A 6,000-nucleotide genomic window follows, 5' to 3' on the forward strand; every position below is an offset into this window, starting at 1 on the left:
ATAACTTTATAAATAATTGCTTGCTGGGCAGTCAATAAATTTATGCTTTGTTACATTATTATTTCTCCTGAGGCTTTCTGGTAGAACTAAACAGGGAGAGTAAGGGTGTGTTCACACTTGTAGTTTGGTTTGCTTCGTTGATTTGGTTCGTTGCTCCAGAGCAAAAAACAAACAAAAAACATTACTGGTCCGCTTAGCGTTCAGATTGGCATTTTTATCACCAAACCTAAAGGCATAGGGATATGTTCACAACCTGATTAGTCGGCTTTTATGACGTATAGGGTCTTTTTAGGGTCTCATCTTCCTGTTTTTGGTTCGTTTACATGTATTTGGTCCGTGTCATATTTCATTCGAACCGCACCAAAGTGGACCGAGACCCATCTTTTCAGTGGTTTCGGTCCGCACGGATGGCAGCGTTCACACTTATTCAAATGAACCACTGTAATCGCACCACGGTTCATTTTAATCAAACCTAACATACACAGCTGAACAGAATGATTAACTAATGGCTAACCATAAAACTAGCAAGAACTCAGACAGGCACAACGGGAACTAGACAAAATAGAACTAAACCGAAACATGACAGTGACATGTACATCTGTACTAACTTAAGTAATTATTGTACACCTCTGGAGGTTTGGAGTGACATGAGGGGGAGTAAATGATGACAGAATTATCATTTTTGGGTGAACCATGTCTTGGGCATTGTTGAATTTGACACAATGAATCTTGATTTCACATTTCAGAAAACAGCTGATTTTTAAATAAGCAAATAAGAAAGTACTGTTTGTATCTCTGTACCTCAATACTTCTGGAAATCCACTTATTCATTGCACGTACAGTAAAGTGGCTCAGTGTGTTAAAGTGGGTTCACAAGTTTGTAAACCTTTCTCTTTAGTTACAATGGAATGTACACGTGCTCACAGATCCACATTAAACCTGTTTGTCCGGTCAAACACATGTTCTCAAATTGTACAACACAAGCTAAACAAACACTAAACTTTTTTTAGATCAATAAAAATGTCATGGGCAGTGTTTCCATGAAATGATGACATCATTAAAACTTCCTTGACGACTGCTTTTGTGTCACAGTAAAAAAAACTTGATCAGTAAAAAACATCACAGCAACAAATATGTTTAACATTCTCATTTAAATAAAATGGAAACAAATCAGTCAATGAAATAAGACAAAATATAATATATATTTAGGTAAAAACCTTTTTTATATTGGTTGGTAAGCTGGTTACTGACCGACCACCAGCATGCACACACGCACACACACACACACAGAGAGAGAGAGAGAGAGAGAGAGAGAGAGAGAGAGAGAGAGAGAGAGAGAGAGAGAGAGAGAGAGAGAGAGACACTGCATGAAAAGTGGGATTTTCGACAGTTAACGGCGCTGTAGATTGTCGTGAAAGTTCAGGTTTACGACTGCAAACGGCAATTTACAGGCAACACTGCAAACTGTCGGAAATTGTCGGAAATTGACGTGGGACTTGCTTGCCCCATGACCCCCCTCCCTCTAATGCTTTAACATGTAAATGAGACTGCTGTGAGCTTTACAAATGCAAATGAGGGTAGCAGGGGGAGTTTTATCCCAGGTGACTAAAAGGTATTAACTTAATTCTAAAAAAAATACAATACAATACAATATTTATTTATAACGCACAATTAAAAACAGCCAAGGCTGACCAAAGTGCTGTACAGGGCAATAGATAAAATGCAGGGCAGAAACAGGACAATTAAAAAAAATAAAAAAATAAATAAAAAGGCAATAGTTGTATCATAGTCAAGGGGTATTAAAAGCAAGAGAAAATAAATAAGTTTTCAAGGATGTTTTGAAGATGGAAATTGAGGGAGCTAGTCTGATATAGAGGGGTAGACTGTTCCAAAGTTTTGGGCCTGCAGTCGCAAAAGTGCAGTCGCCTCATTTTTTAAGTCTGGATCTGGGCACGATGAGAACACAGTGATCACTGGATCTCAAAGTACGAGATGGAGTGTACGGGCAGAGGAGATTGGTCAGATATTGGGGGCCGGTTTGTTAAGAGCTTTATACACAAATAGTAAATTTTTTAAATCAATCCTGAATGTGACAGGTAGCCAGTGGAGTTTGAATAAAATAGGGGTGATCGACTCATATTTGCGTGTCCCGGTGAGACCCCAGGTAACATTTTTCTAAAAGGTATTTACTTAATTCTAAGAAAATCTCTGGTATTAATAGATCAGGCTCAGTAAAGCCTAATTATAGACTTTAGCTTAAATTGATATATTTAATGAAAGTAGCTAGATTAGTTACTATGTGTCATTAGCAATAGCCAATGTTATGTAAAAAAGACACAAAACCATTTATTTCAACAAGTAATTTCAATCAGGCTTTGCCACAAAGGTAAAATGTGCATTCCATGCAAACAGCATCACAATCTCTTAGAGCCCAACCACTGTGCATAATACAACACAAACAGAAGATTGTATTTGACTCATGCTGCATACACACACGCAATGACAAGAATTATGCCTACTGTACATATAGAGTTACAACTACGATTAGAGTTGTTTGCATAAAATGTACCGTGAACATTCACATGTTTGCCCTGTGATAGGCCACAATTTATCTCTATAGGCTAAATACTATTTTCTCAATTCTGTGCATATATTTTTACTTAGATCAATTGACATGATGCTGATAATGACAATATTGTGTGTAAGTAACTTTTTTGTTACTTTTCTGGCCTAGTAGTAGTGTAAATATACCTCGTTTCTATTTTGCATTAAAAATGTGTGTGGCCCCTTTAAGAAATCCTTCTCTTCTCGCGCTACTATTCACTTGTGCTGGACGCGTGCGCGCGACCAGAGACGCCATTTTACACTGTTCAGGAGAGCTCCATGACGGTGCGTGCATCGAGCGGATTCTGTGTTATACGTTCTTCTTTCTTGGTAAATATTACTCCAATATCTTTAATATGCACAAATAAGTTGTGAAGCGAAGTTAAAAGAACATTTGATGTGTACATTTTTGTTTATAGATTTATTTGGAGCGCATGTGTGACGAGTGAACCTCGTGGTGATCGGACGGTAAAGGATTGGGTATGTACGTTTCATGGTTTATGGGGGAAATTTTCTGATGGCATGTTTATTTGATAAATCTGTTAATTAGTTGAATCTATATTCTGTGATTATACAGTATAACTTAATGGTTAAATGCATATTTCTGGTTCCGCATGGCATGATTAAACGTGGGTTGTGGCTTTGTTAAAGTGCTTTTATTTCTCTTGTAACTTAGGCCTAACGTTACCTCAGCCACTGCCGTATTCCAGTTTGTGTTATCATATTTAATTGTAACGTATTTTGGTTTGGAGAAATCAATTTCAATCTGACCAGTTGCAATGTATTACACTGCATTTCAGTTTGAATTGAGTTAAGTATTCTGTGGATTTGGGCATTGATCCACTGGTTAAGCTTTTTGTGACATTTGATTGTCATCTTCAAATTTACTGTAAACTGTTTCTACAATTTCTTTTTTTTTTTTTTTTTTTGTTTAACTAGTGAAATCTATTTTTTTTTCTTGTGAAATCTCTTCGAACAAGGCAAACTTTTTTCTTAATCAGACTTTTATGTGTTTAATTGTGCTTCCATTGACCGCTGTCACTTATTTTAAACAGCAGTCAGAATAAAACCCCAATTTCAAAAAGCATAGTTTGCTTCCGGTGTGTATTTCTTGAATTTCACCCGGTTGCATTTTTTCTCCTTTATTTTTTAATATTACTGTGACTTATGTTGTTCTTATTAATTTTACTGTGACTTATGTTGTTCTTATTAATATCACTCTCAATTAATTGTTTTTCAGCTGCCTTTAAGACATATTACACGACAGTGCGCAGGAGCTTCAGGTACAAACAACCAGATCTTGCATTGCAGGCGGAAGCTGTGGTGAATTCAGCTCGGAGTCGAGCGATAAGAAAGACGGTACGATTTATTAGATTAGTTTTTGCTCAATGTGACTATTTTTCAGGTGCATTAATAGATGTGTGTTGTCCATACGCAGTGTATTGCGCAGTATTGATTATCTTTATTGGTTTTTACAGCTGCTAGAAGCGAGACAGAGTGTGCTAGCTGAGGATGAAGTGGGCCTTCGGAAGTGTGCTACCATAGACCTGATGTCTGATGAGGAAGACGGCATCGTCGGCGGGATGTCTGGATGGATTGTGCGACCTCCGTCCTTTCGCAGCCAGGAGCTCACCGAGCTCTGTACCACGCTGCAGTCGAGATTAGAGGCGACTTGTAAATAATCCTGTAATTTACAGGAAGCAGTATGCCATCTTCTCAACTCTGAGACAAATTGTGGGCGCTACGAACTGGAGCAAGGTAAAAAAAAAAAAGAATCTTACATTCTTTTATTTTTTTTTACTTTCATAAAAGCTTACAAACATTTTAAAGGTAAGATTCAAAGAATATGCTTTCATTCTCTTGTATAAGAAAATAGATCCGTTATAGATACTGATCTTAATCATACATTTTGTTTCCACAGAGTAACATCACCTCATAATGATGGCTGATGGCTATTATTTGTTTAATGTAAATAATCCTGTAATTTACAGGAAGCAGTATGCCATCTTCACAACTCTGAGACAAATTGTGGGCGCTACGAACTGGATCAAGGTAAAAAAATAAAAAAAGAATCTTACATTCTTTTATTTTTTTACTTTCATATAAACTTACAAACATTTTAAAGGTAAGATTCAAAGAATATTCTTTCATTCTCTTGAAAATAGATCCGTTATAGTTTACGATCTTAATCATACATGTTTCCACAGAGTAACCTCGCCTCATAACGAGGGCGTAACCTCACATTTACTCAGAGCCATGTCTGCAAGTCCAGATTTTCATGACGCTGATCATGACGACATTGTAAGTAACTTTTACTGCTTTCTCCTTGTTTCATTTTACTGTGACTTGTGTTGTTTTTATTCATATCACTCTCATTTAATTGTTTTCCAGCTGCCTGTAAGACATACTACGAGACAGCACGCAGGAGCTTCAGGTACAAACAACCAGATCTGGCATTGCAGGCCGAAGCTGTGAAGAGTTCAGCTCGGAGTCGGGCGAGAAGAAAGAGGGTAAGATTTTTAGTCAATGTGACTATTTTTCATGTGCATTAATAGATGTTTTGTGTCCATACACAGTGCATCACAGTACTGATTGTCTGTATTGTTTTTACAGCTGCTAGAAGCGAGACGGTGTGCTAGGTGAGGATGACGTGGGCATTTGGAAGTGCGCCACCATAGATCTGATGTCCGATGAAGTTCAACCACCAGCCAGGAGCTCACAGAGCTCTGTGCTACGCTGCAGTCGAGATTAGAGGCGACTCCTAAATACAGGACAACGCACCACAGACGTTTTCAAAGTGGATCGAATTCAGAGATAGCGCCGCTAGTCACCTACAGCTCCGAAGATGAAAACAGACACTGAGCTTCCAATATGTTGTGTGTGCAGATGATCTATGCTTTGTACATAGGTGTATTGTTTTGTGTTTGTGCTAATAAAGCTCTTTCTTTGAATAAACAGCATGTCCCTGGCAAATTTTCCTTTCCTTTATAAATTCATGTCCTTGATGGTAATAGTGTAGTAGTCGATAGGTTAACAATGACATGAATATACCACAGAATAGCATATTATGAATATAAAAAAATAATTTATATATAATTTATATGAATATTATAATTTTTTGAATTTATAATGAGCGAGGGTGACCAATAGTAACAGATCTGCCAACCAATCACGAGTGATTTTTCTTGTTTAAACCACGTGGGTTCAACCAATAGTGAGTGAGGAAATTCAAGCCTTTCTCTGGCGGGAGCTGCTATTCATATGGTAATTAGAGCCATTCACACCTCCGGCGCGAGCGCTCTGCATACGTCATGGTTCGTTTCCGACAATATTCGGCACAGACGAACGCGACGTTCACAGGCTGTAAATTGTCGTTAACTGCCGAAAATTAGGGAG

General features: G+C 37.8%; 1 protein-coding gene and 1 long non-coding RNA gene across 3 annotated transcripts in view; both read left to right on the forward strand.

The window, feature by feature from the left end:
* Positions 1-6,000, forward strand: part of plcd3a (phospholipase C, delta 3a) — a 142,969-nt gene that overhangs the window by 29,927 nt on the left and 107,042 nt on the right. The window lies entirely within an intron of this gene.
* LOC307151885 lies at positions 2,589-5,563 on the forward strand. 2 transcript variants are annotated; one of them, XR_013819940.1, is made up of 8 exons: positions 2,589-2,934; positions 3,024-3,084; positions 3,845-3,963; positions 4,083-4,362; positions 4,596-4,656; positions 4,812-4,905; positions 4,996-5,114; positions 5,218-5,563. It is a non-coding gene; the product is annotated as an uncharacterized lncRNA (long non-coding RNA). The 2 variants fall into 2 exon arrangements; XR_013819941.1 differs by having other exon boundaries at positions 2,850-2,934; positions 4,526-4,656; positions 5,218-5,553.

Source organism: Squalius cephalus (genome assembly GCF_949319135.1).
Source record: "Squalius cephalus genome assembly, chromosome: 1".
NCBI classification, from domain to species: domain Eukaryota; kingdom Metazoa; phylum Chordata; class Actinopteri; order Cypriniformes; family Leuciscidae; genus Squalius; species Squalius cephalus.